At 50.6% G+C, this 19,003-nt stretch overlaps 1 pseudogene; it reads right to left on the bottom strand.

The window, feature by feature from the left end:
- Positions 1-3,927: 3,927 nt before the first annotated feature.
- LOC147917604 (relaxin-3 receptor 1-like) lies at positions 3,928-11,912 on the bottom strand (annotated as a pseudogene).
- Between the last annotated feature and the right edge of the window lie 7,091 nt (positions 11,913-19,003).

The raw sequence follows: 19,003 nt of genomic DNA, 5'->3' as shown, positions 1-19,003 counted from the left end.
ATACAACTATCTACTGGGGCTTTGGGGGAAAAATAAATAAATAAATGAATAGAGTAGGGGAGACCTGTAATAGACACACATGAAAGAAAGAGAGTGAGAAAGAGAGAAAGAAAGAAAGAAAGATGGCAGTAGGTACTATTTTGAAAAAGTACAAAGAACTCTAAGAGAGAATGTGGCAAGGACACCTACTTTAGATTAGAGGTCAGGGAAGAACTTTCTGAAGAAGAACCATTCCAGCTGAGACCTGAAGGTTGCCAGCTGGGGCAGGGAATGGGGGGCAGAGTGTCCTGGAGAGACAGAGCTAACTTCAAGAGTGAAAGCTCTGAATGTGGGAGAAGTTATTATTAGAGGAGAAGACTGATGGTTGGAAAGAAGACTGGCGTGGCTGTAGCCAGTGAGTGAGGACAGATAATCCCTTTCCTTCCCAACAGAAGCACTGATTGTCTTCATCCAATTTTTGCCGTTCTGAGCTGAGAGTGCAGCCTTTTCATATGGAACAGTGGCAAGGAGTTAAACTGTAGTGAGCTCACATAGGGAAGCTTACGCCGAAGAGAGAGGTCACCCCCTTGGTTCCAAGAACTGCAGAGCCCCTGAACTGCTCTTTTGTCCAAACTATCCTTGCCATCAGGGCCTGGAGCACCCTGAGCTCACAGGCTGTCTCTGCCAGAGTCACCCCTGCAGGTACCTTAAAGATGAGGGCTCATCCCAGCTCATACCATCAGGCAGGGCAGCCTCAGTTTGTTTTGATAAAAGGAGCGGGATCTCTTGGCTACTTTCAGGGAGGAGCTGAGTTGAAAGAGAAATTTGCTGCACTGGAAGGAGGAAGTCAGGGTTGGGACCCCAGGGAGGGAGACTGACATCCTGGCCCTCAACCCTTCTTTTTTTTCTCAGGACTGTGCTGCTGTGGGTTGGACAGCAGATAAATGCACACCACGCTGAGGCCAGGCCCTTCTCCCAGAAGAGAACGGCAGGGGTCAAAGTCCTCATCTGGTGTCAGTATCCTCCCCATATATTAATTCACTAAATGAACATTCATTAAATGCCACATTGATGAATGCCTATGTAGCTAGCATACAGTCAGGTACAGGAACCCAGACTCAAAAAATTAAGACCTAGACAGAGCCTTGGAGATCACCAACTCTGACCTGCTTATCTCACGGATGCCAGAGGCCCAGAGAGGAAAGGGCTTGGCTTATGTCACACAGAAAATGAGAAGCAGACTTGGGACAGGGTCCTAGGTCTCCTGATGCTCAGATCAGTGCCCTTTCTACCAGCCCTGATCCCTTCCATCTACTCCACTTCCAGCCCCCCATGCCTAACCTCGTCCACTACTAGATAATTGTAGCTCTATATACAAAAAGCATGAGCACCCTTCAGAACTTCAGCCATGTTCCGGTAATTTCAGAAAAAAGAGGCTCTGGTGACAGGCCTCTGCATGGAACCTAATAAATATTTAACAGCAGAGTTGAGTTCTGGACTGGCAGGGGGCAGGAGAGAGAAATCTTAAATTTCCATCCACAGAGAATCCCAGTGTCTTCACTGACCCCTGGCTGGCTTCCCCAAACCTTGGAAGGAGGCATCAACTGGACCCACAGCCCTCAGGGACCAAAGGTAACAGCTACCTTTCATTGAGTGCTTGCTGTGTGCCAGGCAGTTTCCAGTGGTTTGTCCTTTACTTCTCAGAGCAACCCAACAAGGTAGATACAAGCATTTCCCACTTCACACATGGGGCAATCAAGGCTCAGAAAGGTGTGGGAATTTGCTCAAGGTCACACAGACGGTTAGGGACAGAGCTGTCTGGATCTCCCCCAGACTGCAAAGCAACAGAAAAACATGCCAGGACATTGCTAAACAGAGTTTCTCAAAATACATGCCACAGAGATCCTGGCATTTATCATAAGAAATGTTTATAAAGATCAAAGTTAAACAATTCCAAGAGAGCTTTTAAATTGCCTTTTGTACAACAGAGCATAGCTGTGGATGACTGGCCCAGCTGGAGACCCAGGGAGAAGTGCTCATAGCAAGGCAGGGGCTGGGCAGCCTCAGAACCCCAGCCGCCTTAGGCCCCCCAGCCCACCCCACTGCCAGGCTGGGCCATTGGTGGGTCCAAGCGACAGGCTGGGCTCAGATATCTTTGCCTTTTTCATTTTTTTTCATGGAGATTTTATAGACAGAGAAGAGAGAGACACCATGACCCACAGTGGTAGGGTGACCACCATCCAGGTTTCCCCAGTTTTCACACAGGAAACCAGTCCCAGGCAAACTGGATGTTTGGTCACTCTACATCAGGTGTGGCCTGCCTTCTTCCTGGGACACTGTCAGACTGAGGGAGGCAGGCTGTGACATAGGCTCCTGTGAGACCTTGGACAGTGGCCTCTTCTCCCTGGACCTCAGTTTCCCCATCTCTAAAACAGGGGCTTGGCTAGGACCTCTGAGGGTGCTTATAGCTTACACATTCCTCAGTTTATGAATCTATGTCTTGCTGACCAAATTAATGTCATCTTTCGGTCTACATGTCACCACCTGCCTTGGGGGAGTGCTGAGATCAACTACAATAATCGAAGGTGACAACAGGATCCCTGCAGGAGTGACAACTCCTGCAAACACACACACACACACACACGCACCCTTCCCTTGTCCATTCATGAAGTGTATCAATTAGGAGGTGATTTTTCATCCTAACCACAACAGAAGGGCATTTAAAATGGAGCCCACTCCACACTCAAGGAATTAAAAGTAGGCTTACAGATCCCTGTTTACTTGACATTTTAATCAGCGAGTTAAGAGCAGAGAAACTTAAAGCAGAAGGGTCAAGAGTCAGGGCCACACACATTTCCGTTTCGGCAAGGAATCTTCCAACACCCACTCCAGGCCAGAGGCTGTTGAGAGGGAGATACAAGCAGATCAGAGAAGCACGTCCCTGGCTTTGAGGAGCTCAGCCCAGGGAGGGGGTCATACCCATAAGGTACCGAACCACAGGGCACTCTGTGGCAGGTGCCCTCAGGGTCCCCAGGAATTGGGGGAAGCCCAAACCAATGATGGTTGGACTGCATGACTTAATGCAAACCTGCCATTCATAACTGGGGGGCCTGAAGCATTTTTTCAGTCAGGCTCATCCCACTGTCTGTGGCCCCTGAATGCCTTAAAAGATATAGCCGAAAAATGCTTTAAGAGGTGGGGGGGGGGAGGGGCGGGGATGAGAAAGAGGGTCCAGACTCAGGATGCTGAGAGTCCAGCGGGCCGGCAGCCAGAACAACAGAGCATCACAGTACAGAATAAGCAAAGGATTGTGGGAACACAGGCAGACTCCCTGGCTAGCGGGGCCGGCACGTCAGGCAGAGAGGACAGCGCAAGTGGATCTGTGCAGGGTCTAGGGTCCAGAGAAGGCTGGGAGCCCATGGGGGAGTCACAGGATTCTGGGTTTATCCTGCAAGCACCTGCTTCTTATCCTGGGGTTCTCTGTAGTGCTATGCAGGGTATATTTGGAGCATCTTCTAGGAGTGTCAGTCCTTTGAGGATGGGGGAGGGGGACATTTTTATTTTTTTTGTGTGTGTGTGAGAAAGATCAGCCCTAAGCTAACATCCATTCCCAATCCTCCTCTTTTTTTGCTGAGGAAGATTGGCCTTGGGTTAACATCCGTGCCCATCTTCCTCTACTTTATATGGGACACTGCCACAGCACGGCTTGACAAGCGGTGAGTCTGTCTACGCCGGGGATCCGAACCTGCGAACCCTGGGCCGCCAAAGCGGAGAGCCTGAACTTAACCACTACGCCAACGGGCCGGCCCCTAGACATGATTTTTATTGTGGAATAAACATGGATATAGTATGAAGCCGACTGCAAACTGGATGAATTCTGAAGACAAAACTTAAGGTTTTAAGGAAAGCTTCACTCACACCTGAGTGCCAAGCACTTCAGCGGAGAAGTTTGGGGGAGCACTGCCTGGCAATGGGGACCCAGAGAAGGGTTAAAGCAGAGAAGTGGGCAGAGCAGCTCTGCAGCTTATGGCCTCGAGGAGAGTGGCCCAGAGGGTGGGAGGACCTACAGAAAAGAGGCCCTCTGAGTTGGGCCTGATGTAGGCTGGGATTTCACCAGAGAAAGATGGGGCTGGGAGGGGATCCTGGGTGGGGGGCACAGCGGGAGCAAGGGAAGAGAGGTGGCAAAGACCTAGGACTGCTAAGTGTGGAGGCGTAACGTGGGCAACAGAGCTCCCCTGTGCCCTGTGTCACACCACTTCTACTGTGACCAGAGGCTCCTTTCCTCTGCACTGCCTGCCCTCTGCCACTCAGCGCCAGCCTCCCAGAGCCCCAGACCTCTGTGGTGGCTCCCTGTTAGACCACGTGGGGTCAGTATCACGCTTCTAACCTGCCCAGGTCTCTGGTCACCAGGGAGGAAGGAGTGGGGGCTGCAGACTTTAGCTAGGAGGGGAGCACCCTGCTCCCCAACCCACCTCTCCAGGCGGGCTCAGCCCATAGGACATCTGTATTAGTTCCCTAGGGCAGCCATAACAAATTAGCACAAAAGGGGCTGCTGAAAACAACAGACATTTATTCTGTCAGTTCTGGAGGCTAGAAGTCTAAATCAAGGTGTCAGCAGGGCCATGCTCCTTCAGAAGTCTCTAGGGAAGAATCCTTCCTTGCTTCTAGCTTATAGAAGCAAGTGATGCTTATAGATGCATCACTCCAATCTCTGCTTCCATCTTCATATGACATCCTCCTCTCTGGATGTCTCTGTGTCTTCATGCGGCCTTTTCATAAGGACACTAGTCATTGCATTTCGGGCCAACCCTAATCCAGTATGTCCTCATCTTAACTTGATTATGTTTGCAAGGACCCTATTTCCAAATGAGGTCACATCACAGGTACCTGGGGTTGGGCTTCAGCATACCTTTTTGGGGGACACAATTAAATCCACGACAGCATCTGCTTTCAAATATACTGGTCAGCCTTGAGAGTTATGCTGTCTACAACCAACCCCTGCCCCACAGTGCCTCTGGATCTTCTCATCCCCCCAAACTCTCACTCCTCCGCAGCCCTCTCTCCTCCATGGTCAACCCCTCCCACTCTGCTGGCTCCTTCCCACCAGCACCCTTCCTCACAGCCCTTTGTGACTTCCCACCCTCTTGCCTCCATCACAGGTCATTTTGAAAGGGCTATCTATGTTTGCAGCCTCTAGCTCCTCACCTCCCATCTGTTCCTCCAGCTGCTATAATCTGGCTTTCCCCGGCCAGCCTCTCCCACCATTTCCCAGGAGGTTGGAATTCAGCAACGGGTGGCCTCATATAGGTCAATGGTCAGATTCCATTTCTCAGACAGTGTCTCCAAGTCCCTGCTTTAGCCCAAGGCCACCCTCCCCTGGCAACCTCCACATCTCCAAAGGGCCTCTGGGACACTACTCTCTCAGATCCTACTAAGAGAAAACAGCTGTGGAAGGTAGTGAGCCATCAGCCATCTCCACATTCACTTGTATCATTTCTGTCCTGATCACCTCCAGGCTGACCACTCATATCAGAGGCAGGGCAGGGCGGTAGGCCTAGGATGGTGTCAGCTCTGTTGCTGATTGGCTGTATGCCACTTCTCTACTTGGAACCTCAGTTTGCTCCTCCATCAAAGGGGAATAATGGGATCTGGTTCCCAGGGATGCTATGAGAATTAACTGAGTTGACATAAAGGAGGTCTGGAGAATGTAACAGGCTGAACAAAGGTGCGTTCCAGAGAAGTCCTAAGCCAACTAGCCCATTCCATAGGAGCTTGGATTTTAGGAGCAGTCTTCTGGAACCCAGGGGAGGCTTTGGAAGACCCTGCTCAGGCTAAGGGAGTGGATAAAGAGGCCAGAGCCCACATCATACACAGGCAAACCAGAGAGTGAGGACGTACACAGCAGTGTTCACTCATTCATCACACAGTTATCGAGAGCCTACTGTACAAGCGATACAAGCAGGAATGAGATGCAGATATTTACAGTTTAGAATTGAAGAGAAGAAGTGGAAACAGACTCAGCATGCGGTTTGCTATACTTCGCGGGCAGAGCAGTGTGGAGGGAAGCAGGAAGACCTGTATGCCTGGCGCTTGTCCTCCAAGGTGGGCCAGAGGAACTGCAGGGGAGCCAGCAGAGCAGAGAGCTAAGACCAACGCAGAGAGACAGAGACAGGCTCGGGGCACACACGGCAGGGGCACAAAGTAGGACATAAGGGCCCCAAAATCTTTGAGAGAGAGCAGGTGGGGGTTGAGGAAAGGTCTAGAACGTTTCTGCCTGGGGTTCCAACACCCGGAAGGCTTCGTGGAGGAGCTGGGAGTGAGAGACTTGGCAGAGAAAGAAAGGCTCAGCTGCCTTCTATCCTGAGGGGAGAAGACAAAGGTGGTGGTCAGGGTCACAGGTACTCCCTAAGCAGGAAGGCTGCATGACGGGGGCGCAGGAGGCATCCTGACCTCTAGGGGAGAATTCACCAGGGAAAGAGCTTGCAGAGGCTGAGCCGCTGGGGCCCCGCTGCTGCAAGGGGCAGTGGGTCATCTCTGCAAGCCAAAGACGGCCTTTCAGCCAGCCACCACCCACTCCTGGCACCGGGTCAACGGCTTTACACCTCCACCCACTTGGAGGAGCTTAGGAGTCCAAGGGTCCCCTCATACCTCTCCCCCACGTGCTGCTGAGGGGACTGGGATGTGCCGGGATGGACAACATCAGACATGGTTGTGATTCATTCAGGCCATCACTGTCACCCTCCTCCCCTCCCTTGCAGTGTCCGACACTGCAGCCAAGCCGGCAGCATCCATGCACTCACTCAGAGCACCTATTTTTTTTTTGCAGGCACCTGGCTCCTCGGTCGCCTCTTTGCCCAGGACATAAGTTCTCATTTGGCCTCTTTGCGCATTTTACCCCCATTCTTGGTGCCTGGCAGATGAGTCAATAGCGATTAAGAGTTTGGGCTTTGGAATCCAGAAGCTGCAGTTTGAAACGCTTGCTATGCCACCTTACAAGCTGCGTGACCTTGGGCAATTCCCTAACCTCTCTGTGCCTTCGTTTCCTCCATACAATGCGAATAATACTACGCACCTCAAAATCCTTTGTGAGGACCAAGCACGCACAAAGGCTCTGCCTGCCGCATTGTGAAGTGTTCAATAAATGCCAGCTCATGGCTCTCCCGGCTCTTCCAGCTTCAGGGTTCATTTTTCCCCTCAGAAATGTCATACGTTCTGCACTTCTGCATGTGCATTTCCCTCATGTCCCTCTTCTCTACGTCTATTGACTATTCACTCTTCTAGCTCACCCTTTCCAGACAGTCTTCTCAGAGTGCCCCGTGCCCCGACCCCTCCTCCACTCCATCCCCTCAGCGCTGGGGTCAGGACCATGCTGAGTGCACCCTTGACTGGTGGCTGTGTTTCTGAGGCACACCTGGGTCTTATTTCCTCAGGCAAGGCAGTTCCCAGAGTGCTGGCTCAGAGCTAGGCATGCAGTCTGAGACTACCATTATGTGTATTTGTTTTTTTTTTTTTTTAAAGATTTTATTTATTTAATTTTTTCCCCCCAAAGCCCCAGTAGATAGTTGTATGTCATAGCTGCACATCCTTCTAGTTGCTGTATGTGGGACTCGGCCTCAGGATGGACGGAGAAGTGGTGCCTCTATGCGCACCCGGGATCCGAACCCGGGCCACCAGCATTGCAGTGCGCGCACTTAACCACCAAGCCACAGGGCCGGCCCTATTATGTGTATTTGATTTGACCCTCCTTAAGATCCACAGTCCTCTTCTCGGTGAGCAACATGACACTTCTATGACAAGAGCCAGTAAAAGTATCCCGACCTCCACAAAGGGAGCAATTCACAAGAACAAAGAGTTAAATGGACTGTGATATTTTTCAGGATCTCTGCTGTGTGGCAAGAAATGACCCTAAAAACAGTTTGCATGTGAAGAGCGATTAGAAAAAACACAGAGGGGGTAAAAAGTAATCATTGTTCTAGAAAATGCACAAGGAATTGTCAACCCCTTCATCTTAAAGATGAAGAAACTGAGGCTCAGAGAGACAAAGTGACTTGCTTAAGGTCACACAGCAAGGCAGAGCAGGGGCTTCTGACCAGGCTGACTCCAAGTTGAATGTCTTTGCCTCCCACACCCTAGTGTCCACTATGTGGTATTTATGGAGTTATTAGTGTAACTTTCTACAATATTCCTCAAACAGAATGATTTTAGAAATGATCATTGCCCTCAGGTTCTACTTAATAAGCTATTATTTCTGATTCAGAGTCCTTGGGGCTCCCAGACAGGCTCACATTCTTTTGGGACAGCACCCCACGTCCTACCCTTTATTTTAGTTTTTGTTTTTTTTTTTGTGAGGAAGACCAGCCCTAAGCTAACATCCGACACCAATGCTCCTCTTTTTTTTTCCTGAGGAAGATTGACCCTGGGCTAACATCCGTGCCCATCTTCCTCTACTTTATATGGGACACCGCCACAGCATGGCTTGACAAGTGGTACGCCCAGGATCCGAACCTGCGAACCCCAGGCCGCCACAGCAGAGCACGCACACTTAACTGCTGCGCCACCAGGCCGACCCCTTTTTCTTAGTTTTTAAGGTTGGTCCCGTGGACAACCAGGGGATGGGCTCAGGAAGATAGTAACTGCAGAGATGAAAACTGTAGCAGGGGCTCCTTCTCCCTCCTGTTGCTCCCACAAAACACATTCCTCTGCATATGGGGGCGAAAAGAGCTGCAAATGACCCACTTTTAAAATAACACCGAGGAAAAAAATCAAGTTTTGGAACTACCTATAAACCACTGCAGTTCCTTACTTTCCAAAAAATTATTTTCTTTCTAAGTGGACAAGTACTCCAAAGAACTCCGATTCTTCCATACCGTGGTACTTTAAAGGAATAATAGTATCGCCCACATCAAAGGCCCAGGGACTCTCATTCCCCCAGGCGTAGCTGTGGGCATTGCCCCACTTCCAGGCTGCTCTGTGATGAGAGATCTGCAGACATTTGGTTGACCCAAGGTCCTGCGTGGGCTCCTGACTTGGACACCAGGTTGAGGGGTGTGGGTTTTTTCCTTTACGTTCAAGCATCAAGTCTTCCTCCATTAGAAGCACCAGGCATGAAATTTATGAAGAAGTCTTTGCAAGGATGCAAATATGAATTCTGACCTCTGACCACCTAATCTCCTCATGTGACGTGTGCTGAGAATGCCTTATGGTGGCTGTGAATCAATATGGGAATCGAGTCCTGCCTACAGAGAAGGGATTTAAATCAGCTGCCTTTTGATTTACCTTCAGGGTGCATTTGGGGAGTAGGGGGAGAGGATGCTGACTGCTCAGGCCTATATCATGTAAGCGCAAAAAAATATACCCCTACCTGTCCTGTATCAGTTATAGGGTCTTCAGGCTAAAAGTCACTAGATGAAATCATCTAGTGACTCCATATCCCCATCTGATGCATCAGTTCTATCTCCATCATTCTTGGTGACTATCTAGTTTCTGCTAGAATACCTCCAAGGACAAGGAGCTCACTACCTCATGAAGCTCAGGTGCTCAAAAATAGGAAAGGCCCATCATAACTAGGGATCGAAATCTGCTTCCCATGACATCTCTCCCACAGGTCCCAGTTCTGCCCTATGTGTCCACTCAGGCCACTGAGGCTTCCCCGCACGCCCCATGCTGCACAGCTCTAGGCCTCTTGGCTGCTCCATGTAGCCCCTTTTCATGCAACAGTGAGCAGTCTCAGAGTCATAGCATACTGTTGAATGAGGTCTGGGGTCAGCCAAGCCCCCAGGATCTGGAGTGGACATGTAGCAGGCAGGCCTTGTAGATGAAAGCTCAGAAATCTTGAGCCATCGGGCTATCTTTGGGCCTGAAGTTCCTCCATTCTAGGTTTCCAAAAACAGATCCCTCTCTCACAGCTCCCCTATAAAACCAAAAGGGAAACATAAAGCAGGAGCCGGATTAACTCCCTTAAAGGGCGATGTTTGCAGAGGTTGTGCCCGCAGGATCAAAGCGCTAGACCTGGCAGGGTCCCCAGGGTTCATCTAACCCTTATCTCTCCTTGTACAAATGAGGAAACTGAAACCAGGGAGGAAGGGTCACACAGAAGGTCAGTGGTGAACTCTCAGTTCTAAGGAATCTCCACGGCCAACAGGCCAACTGGCCAACCCTGCCCCTCCTAGAGACCCCAGAACACTGGTCCTTATGTCAGACACTGCTTCTTGACGTCATCACCCTAACTCTAAGTGGCAGAATCTGCCCCATCACTCTTGGTACTGACGCAGCGGCGAGTGGTCCTTACTGAGAGGCGCGCCTCTCCGGGGGGTTCAGGCCTGGTTGGAGGGCGCGGCTGTGGGAGCTGGGTCGGAAGTCCGCGGGGCGCTTGGTCCGGCTGCACAGCTCTCGCAGGCTTTGACGGACGTTGCGGCGCAGCTGGCAGTAGAGCAGCGGGTTGAGGCAGCTGTTGGAGTGCGCCAGGCAGATGGAGATGAGGGAGAGGTAGGCCTGCGCCAGGAAGTAGGCGCGGTCTCAAGGCACTGCATTCAGTTTGATCAGCACCCAAAGAGCGTGAGCGCTTGGTGGGGCAGCCAGCAGAGCACGAAGCCCACGGCAATCTTTTGCAGATGGTAGAGGGCCAGCCAGTCGGGACCGCCATCCAGGAAGCGCAGCAGGTACAAGCGTTCAACCCGCACGCTGGACGCTGTGGCGAACAGGGCGGCGGGCGCGGTGGCCATGACTGCGGTGGCCCAGAGCAGGCAGCACATGTAGACAGTCCACGGGGTGCCCGGGGTGCCCAGATGGCTGGGGCACAGCGCGCCGGCGACAGCACAGTAGCGCGCCACGCTCAGGGCGCTGAGAAAGAAGCTGCCGGCGTCCAAGTTGAGCACGTGAGCGTCAGCACCACCTTACAGACGGCACCCTAGAAGGGCCAGGTGAAGTCGGGCACCACGTCCACGGCCCAGAAGGGCAGCGCGAACTGCAGGTCGGTGACTGCAAGGTTGAGGAGGAAGCAACTGAGCAGCGAGTTGCTGCACCAGGACCAGCACCAGCACGTGGCCCACCAGCCCTACAGAGCACAGGGCCAGGTAGGTGCCCGCGATCGGTGCCCGCAGCGCCAGCGCCGCCACCCCTTCCAGGCCGTCCAGGCTGCGGGGCCCCCAGGCCCGGTGAGTGCTCTCCGATCCGTTGCCCACGGAACTGTTAGGGGGCAGCTCTGACCACGCGTCTTCCAGCCAGCTCAGGGGGATCACGGCTCCGACGGCGCGGGCGTTGCGACAGCTGCCTCTGGCTGACGCCATCACCGTTGGTGGGGACGCATGGGTCCGCCCGGGTCCACGCGACAGGCCGCAGCCGGGCTCAGCGAACTAGAGGTTGCGGCGCCTCGCGGCAGCACGTTTAAAGGGTTGGAGGCCGCTCCGCTGGCCGGCGATTGGCCAACTGCACCCGTGCCCCGCCCCAAGAGCTTCCAAGTCGTATTTCTATTGGCTTCTTCTTCACCTTCGAGTTGAGGAACTGAGGACCCTCCGCCGGTGAACTGAGCCGTGGGGGCTGGGAAGCCGGGACCGGAGGAAAGAGCTGTTGTGATTCACGCGGGCGCCGTGCCGGAGCGGCCCTGACTCTCGGGGCCGGAGGAGAGGGGGTCAGACAAATCTCTCCTCGGGAGGCTGCGCTCCTCTCCACCTCCAGCCTGTGCTGGCCCTGAGATAGCCAATGGGAGACCGCGGAGGATTGTCCAAGTCTGGAGAGCAGGGCCTGGCGGCCCCTCTGCCCTCCAGCCCTGCTCCCTTGAACCGCCCGCTTCTCTTGAGAAAGGCGTTTCCCTTCTGTACTTTAGCGTTGGGTCATGCTCATCCCCACTCCCATTTTGTTCTGTTCTCTAAGGGCCCGGGCCTCCTCCCACCGCCAGCAGGCCTGCCTGCGCCTGGGCTGGGGACAGAGGCGACTAAGCCAGGAGCACCCAGGGAAGGAGAACTCCTGACGGCTGACCAGTGTTGTGAGGCCATGAGTGGGCCAGCGCCTGTGCTGAGCGTGCGTGGAGTAGGGGCCTAAAGCAGGGAAGACTGGAAGGCTCAGAGGAGGTGGGTTTTGAGCTGATCCCAATACTCCCTTGGCTTAGCGCGCTCCAGTAGTTACCCCTTGCGATTAGAATAAAATCTAAATTTCCTGCTTTGGCCTACAAGGCCTCATGACAGAGACCCTAAACCAGGGCTTAAAAAAAAATCCATAAGCAAATCCTATACCCCGGAGGTCCTGAGCAATTCCAGTGTATGCCAGGGTTGACGATCCCTCTGTCTGTGACCCACTGCCCACCTCCAGACCTTGTCTTCTGCCACTCTGAACCTGACTCACGTTGCTCCAGACACACTGGCCTGCCCTTCCTCAAACACACCAATCTCAGTTCTACCTCAAGGCCTTTGCCCTGGCTGTTCCTTCTGCCAAGAAGGCCCTTCCCCACATTTTCCTATGGCTGGCTCCTCCTCAGCACTCAGGCCTCAGCTCAAATGTCACTTCCTCAGAAAAACGTTCCCCCAACCACCTCCTTCTTGACTTCCAAAAATATGTATTGCATGCCTTCACCCTGCTGAGCACTGGGGATGCAGCAGTGCACGTGGAGCATATCTTCTGCTGGGGGATGAAGACAAACGAGTCTAAATCAGATGAACTCACAGAGGGGAAAGTGCAACAAATAAAACAAAGCAGGATAATAAGAGTGAGTGACAGGGCAGGAGGCACAAGGAAGGGGGATGGGTTGAAGGATGGGAGGTTGCAGGGGAGGAGGAGACCATAGGCCCCTTTATGTCACTTACCAGCTGTGTGTCCTGGGGGGTAATCAATTAACCTTGCCCATCTGTAAAGGAGGATAATGATAACCCCTTGCCAGGGTCAAGGAGAATAAACGAAGCTAACACAGGAAAACCCGCAGCTCTGCCTGCTATGTAGCCTCTTCTTATAATAACAATAATAATTATTGTTGAGAGGCCAGGCTGACCTCCCGTTTTGCTGAAGGCTCTCTCCGGACCCTCTCTGTGGTGGACAGTCCCCCACTGGCTTTAACCTGAAGCTCCCATTCTCAGGAGCCTTTTCCTTCTTTCCTACCGTCATCAGGAACATCGGCGCAGCAAGCTGCCAGGAGCTGGGAGGTGGTCCCCAAAGGGCATGACTTTCCCACCTCTCCTGTCCTCAGTCACCACAGCCAAACCCACTCCCAGGCCTCTACCTTCCTTGCCTGGGAGAGGGAGAAGCTGCAACAAATGGGATTCTCCACCCAGTGGTCAGAAAAGGGGAAATTAACCCAATCACCCAGCTCTAGTCTGGGCCAGAGCCTGGATGAACTGGCAATCTGATAGAAAGTTTGCAAAATTAGATCATACTTCTTCAGAGTTTCCTTCCAGTGGACCCTGGGGCCTAGGAATTTTTTTTCCTCTGATGGGAGGTGTCACTGAGTGTCAGGTGGCCTAGGTCCTAGTTTCTGTGTCCTGGCCACTAACTTGCTGTGTGATTAGGGGCAAGTGACTTGCCCTCTCTAGTCTGTTTTTCTCACCTGTAAAATGGTCTGTAAGGCCCCTCATAGTTCTCACGCTCTGCAAGTTGTCTATATATTTCTTGTCTTCATTCATTCATGTATGACTTGTGGGTGCTTCAGCCCAGGATCTCTTCTTCCTTCAGCATTCAGAAGGTGAGTCAGATCACAGCATGCCCCTAATTAAAACCCTCCGTGACATCCTGTCCCATTTAGAATAAATCCTCACTCTACTTCACCATGAGGCCTTGCCTGATCTGGTGCCTGCTCACTTCTCTGACCTTGTCTAGTAGCCCTCTCACCCCCACTGCACTCTATGCTGGGCTCCACCCACACTGGCATCTGCTGTCCCTCCAGGGTGCCATGCTTTTTCCTGCCTCCATGACTTTGCACTTGCCAGGCCCTCTGCTTGGAGTGCTTTCCTTCAGTTTGTCCCAAGTCTGACTCGTTCTTACCATACAGTCTCAGATCAGATGTTACCTCCTCAGGGAAGTCCTCCTTGACCTTCTTACCTGTAGCACCAACCCCACCCCATCCTCAAGTCTCCCTCTTATCACCCTGGGATTTAAAAAAATCTTTTAAATGAAATGTAATATCCATACATATATGCCCATGTATCGTATGTACACAGCTTGATGAATTTTCACATCCAAACACACTCATGTAACCAGCACCCACATCAAGAAACAACATGAGCAGCATCCCCAGAAGCCCCCCTCATGTCCCTTTCATCCCCCCTCCTCCCATGGTAACCACTGTCCTCACTTCTAACGGCACAGATTAATTTGGCCTGTTTTTATTTCATATAAATGGAAACACACAGTGTGAACACTTTAGTGTCTGGCTGCATGTGTCTGCGAAGTTCACCCATATCGTAGTGTGTAGCAGTACATCATTCATCCTCACTGCTGTGTCATCGTCCTGTTTTATTCATAGCACTTGTCACAATCAGAATTTGTGTATCTGTTGGCATTTTTTTGGTCTGACCCCACTAGGAAGTTAGTTCCATGAAAGGGGGGACTGTGCTTGTCCTGTTCATCCCACACGGGGGTGGTCAATAAAGAACCATCAGATGAAGGTCTGTCAGACATTGCCCATTCTGGGCCCAGCAGTTGGTGGACATTGTGATGGAGACAGAGATGGACCAGCATCAATCCTACCCCCAGGAGCTCACAGGTCATGGGAGAGCTCAGACAGGGAGAGCCAGAGCTGAACGAGGGACACCGAGACAGTGCTGGGGGCAGAGGTCCTGTCGGGGGAGATACAGGGAGGGTTGGGGGCCACAAGCTCTGAGCTGGGCTGTGAAGGATTCATTCCATGAGCACTTGTGAGCACACCTTGCTGGTTATGGGGCGACACTCTCTGGGTCCTCAGGAAGGCCAGGGCTACAAGGGCAGATGAGGGCTGGACAGTAGACTCACAAGGACAAGGGCCTAATGAGTGTCCCAGACAGGGCAGCTGGAGCCAGAGGAGGGGACAGCACTGAGGCCTGGGTGCTAAGACACTTTCTGGGAGGCAGCTCCCTCCCCTTGACTGAGCAGCCCACTATGTGCAGGCCCAGTACAAATATCATCTCTTCCAATCCTTACACCTCCTCTGTGAGGCAGGGAACGTGATTCCATTTATATAGGAGGAAACTGAGGCTCAGAGAGGGGACTTGCCCTGCGTCCCACAGCTGATCCAGGAGTTGAACCTAAGCCTCCCTCTGAAGGGCCTTTTTCCCTGTGTCGCTCTGATGACGACTCATTGAAAATCTGCACGTGTGGGGATCCGCCCAAGAGAAAGCAGTTGTTGGTGGGAGAAGATCACAACTTGGGGATGTATTTATTTTTCTTTTAAAACCTCTCTTGGGGCCGGCCCGGTGGCATAGTGGTTAAGTTCGCACTCTCTGCTTCCACGGCCCAGGGGTCGTGGGTTCGGATCCCCGGCGTGGACCTGCGCACCACATATCTAGCCATGCTGTAGCGGTGTCCCACACGTAAAGTAGAGGAAGATGGGCACAGATGTTAGCCCACGGCCAATCTTCCTCAGCAAAAAGAGGAGGATTGGCAACGGATGTTAGCTCAGGGCTAATCTTCCTCATACACACACAAAAAAACAAAAAAACTCTCTTTACTATTGTTACTACAATGAAAATATAGCACTTCCACAGATGGTTTTCTACAAATCATGTGGCCAGTGTTGGTTTTTCCCATTGGGATAATTACCCCACAGTGAGATTACAGGGGGCTGTGCCAAGGGGCACGGATCATTTTGGGTTCCTGATGCATATCCCCTCTCCAATACCCCATTCGCACCCCCAATCTGGGCCACTCAGCCCCTTGCTTTGCTGTACTGGGAAGATCACAGAAACGTCAGGGCAACATTCCTGGAGGCTCTTGAGAGCCCAGAGGAAGTGTGGAGGTTGGAAAGCAGTGGACAGTAGGTCACAGCTACGGCGGGGAACAGGCCTGGCTCAGGGGTCCTCCTTGAACTGCATCGCCTCCTCCCACAGAGCGTCTGTGTGCATGTGTGTGATGGGCCAGGCAGAGTCGGCTGTTTTTCAGTTTATATGTCTGTAGTACCATTTGATTCTTAACCCATGAACACACATTACTTTGATATAAGTGCAAATTAAATAACAAAAGAACAAAAACCTTTGTAAATTTGATAGGTGAGAAGTGCTCCACGGTTGCTTGGATCTACATTCCTTTAATTTCTGGCGAGGATGTACATTTCTCAGATGTTTCTGCACCATCTGTATTTTCTCTCAACTCCGGCGTTGGCTGCCAGGAAACAGTGTAATGGTTGTGAGCCTGGCATCTGGGGGCTGACAGATTCACTTGCAAATCCTGCTCTGCTAGTTACTGTGTAACCTCATGCAAGTGACTTAATCTCCATTTTTCTCACCTGTAAATTGGAGATGGTAATAGCTTACCTCATATAGTTGCTCGAGGGTTAACTAGAAAATTCGTGTAAAGCATCAAGTAAGCATGCCCATGTTACTTAAGGACTACAGAAAACTCAGATTCGACAATAACTGTAATGCTGGGGGTGTGGGCGGTGGAGTGCGGGAGGCATAAGGGTGACTCCGGGTAAACAGAGAGGACAGGCTGTCCTCAGGGCTGTCTCCCAGGCAACTCGCCTTCAGGGCATCCTGGCAGGCAATAGTCCCAGGTATAAGACCCTTCCCAGGAGCCTCCTGTACTCAACTCCGATTCTATGCAATTCACCTTTAGCATATCTTTCCCAAACATTCAACCTAGTTTTCATAGAAACAACTGTCTCTTTGTACTCAGATTTGGGTTTATCTATTTTATTACATTTCATAATATAATAACAGGAGCAGCAGTATAAACTGGTTTGGGAACAAATCCAAGTAGATCTTGGGAAGCCTGCAACTTATTTGGTGGGAAGACAAATGCCTGGGGCTGACTAGACTCATGTTTAAGGTGCCCATCAATCCCCTGGAGATCTGGTAAAAATGTAGACTCTGAGTCAGCAGGTCAGGGGTGGGGCCTGAGATGCTGCACTTCTAACCAGTGCGCAGGCGATGTGGTACTGCTGGTCCAAAGGGCCACGTTTGTGTAGGGAGAGAGAATATATTCTACTAGTAGCAAGAGGTCAGCCTTCCTTGGGCATTAGTCTGGATGTTTTACCAGGAGAATGGCTGTCTTAGTCTATTCAGGCTGCTATAACAAAATACCACCAACTGGTGCTTTATAAACAACAGAAATTTATTTCTCACAGTTCTGAAGGCTGGAAGCCCCAGATCAGGGCGGCACCATGGTTAGGTGAGGGCCCTCTTCCAGATGGCAGACTTCTCGTTGTATCCTCATATGGTGGACGGGCAACGGATCTCCCCGGGGCCTCTTTTATAAGGTCCATTCATGAGGGTTCCACTCTCGTGACCTAATAACTTCCCAAAGGCCCCATCTCCTAATACCATCACCTTTGGGGGTTAGGATTTCAACATATGAATTTTGGAGGGACACAAACATTCAGACCATAGCAATGGCGAAGTTGTGGTGAGCTGGGTTGGCAGAGGTTGCTGGATAACTTCCACTGTGACTAATATTAGTTTAGGAAGCACTTTCACATACATTATCTCATTTAATCTTCACAGTATCATGGGGCATTGCTTTAATCCATTTTACTAAGGTTCTAAAACTCAGAAGGCTCAAGCAATTTGCCCAAGGGCATGCAGCTTGTCCTAGGCAGAGCTAACACTTAAACCCAACCACATCTGACTCCAGAGCTTGTCACTCATTCCATCATTATGTGGAGCTCGCCTTGAGAACATCTCTAGATCTTGAACCCAGCCCAGAGGAGCAGCTGAGCTGACCCAAGCCTGTAGGTCTTATCTCTGCCACTAGCTGTTGGAATTGGTCATTCAGATGGTTTGCAATTAAGCCTTTGTGGGTTCCTGTACATACATCAGGCAATCTCTATTTCTTTAGATTTTGTTCATTTCTTTTGAGACCTCCCTTCTGATCTCTGACTTCTGCTCCAATGTGCACTGGTGGCTCTCTTGGCCTACTAAACAGTTGTGGTTCTGGAATTTTCCTTTACTATTATTCTAGAGACTCCCTTTCCTTTACGTTTGTGTTGGATCACCTGTTTCTTAGTTCTCAGGTCTTCCTCTTTCTTAGCTTACCTCCTCATTTTGGTAAAGCACATCCTCCAGTAACTTTCCTAGAAAGAGTACATGGAAGGTAAATGTTTTGAGACCTTGCATGTCTTAAAATGACCTTATTCTACCCTCACACTTGACTGAGAGTCCAAGAATTGAATCCTATTTTGGAAACCATTTTCCTCAGAATTTTGAAGGTATTGCTCTGTTGGTTTCTAGCTTATAGAGTTGCAGGAGAGAATACTAGTGCTTTTCCAATTATAGAGTCTTCGTGATCATTTCCCCCCTTTTTCTGGAAACTCTGGAAACAATTTTCTCTAGTACCCAAGAGTTCTGGTACATAAAGATGTTTTGTCTTGGTGTGAGTCTTTTTTTAATCCATTGTGCTGGATGCCAGTAAACTCTTTCAATTTAGAAACTCATGTTCTTCAGTTCTGAGAAAGACTCTTGTATCATTTATTTGATAATCTTCCCTCTGTTTTTTCTGTTCTCTCTAGGTCTCTTATTTTTTGGATGTTGGATTTATGGAGTTTTATAATATGGAGAAGTTTTTGCTTTACATGTAGGCACATCTATTAACTTTTTTCTTACACATTTTGCTGCTGATTTCATCTTTAAAATATCCTTCCTAACCCCAAAATTATATAACCAACTCCATTTTTAGTGTTGGCGATAGCAAGTTTCTAATAAGGTTCATGCTGTTTTTATTCATCTGAGCTCCACTGCAGGAAGCAGAAGTGAGTATTTGTTGGATAAATAAAGGAGTGAAACGATTTATTGATTAAAAAAAGAAAAAGGAAAATGACTCATGTAATTAATTTTATCCAGGATCTTATTACCAGCAAAGATTCTGGGTTTTTTTTTGCTTTTTTTTTTGTTTTTCAGTGAGGAAGATTGGCCCTGAG

This window comes from Ceratotherium simum, chromosome 3 (genome assembly GCF_057802395.1).
Source record: "Ceratotherium simum simum isolate JZ-2026a chromosome 3, ASM5780239v1, whole genome shotgun sequence".
Classification (NCBI taxonomy): domain Eukaryota; kingdom Metazoa; phylum Chordata; class Mammalia; order Perissodactyla; family Rhinocerotidae; genus Ceratotherium; species Ceratotherium simum.
This window is presented reverse-complemented; position numbering and strand designations above follow the sequence as displayed.